Source organism: Apodemus sylvaticus, chromosome 7, assembly GCF_947179515.1.
Source record: "Apodemus sylvaticus chromosome 7, mApoSyl1.1, whole genome shotgun sequence".
Lineage (NCBI taxonomy): Eukaryota > Metazoa > Chordata > Mammalia > Rodentia > Muridae > Apodemus > Apodemus sylvaticus.
Window position 1 is genome coordinate 122,266,157 of NC_067478.1, and position 655 is coordinate 122,266,811.

Below are 655 nucleotides of genomic sequence, written 5' to 3' on the forward strand. Positions count from 1 at the left end.
CGATGTCCTAGAGAAAATGCATATGAACTCTAAAGAGTTGAAGAGATGACAGTGACTTTCAAGCCGGCGTTGAGGTTTAGGCAAAGGTGTGTGTTTGTGTACAGTGACTAAGCCTGTGTGCCTGGGAAGCAGCCAGTCCAGATGGCTGAAAATGTGGTCATGTTGGAAAACACACGTAATGATTGGCACCCTAAAAGAGAAACAGATGTCTCCTCCTAAGAAAGATTTTAGAATAACTTGCCTGCTGACCTCTTCAGACCTCTTTAACTGGATCTCTGCATGAGTCACACAGGGACACTGCTGACACTTCAACACTTCAACACACTGCACTGTGTCCCAGGAAGAAATCAGCACCAGCAAAAGGGCAGCCAGTGCTCAAGTGTATATATACAACAGATAAACAAAAGCTAAACATCCTACAAAATTTAATGTATTTTGCAGATTGCATAGCATGACAAAGGCTCACACTAATTTTTATGTCTTAATCAAATGGGATTACCAAAAAACCATAATTTTAACCCAAGAACACAACAGAATCAGTCCTGGTGGAGATCGGGCTATCCGGGAACCACACTGTGCTTATCCTCCTTGGGCAATGGCCCCCAGTAACTTTAGTGCAAATGTGTGTCTTATTGTCTCTAGCTTCCTCTCTGGG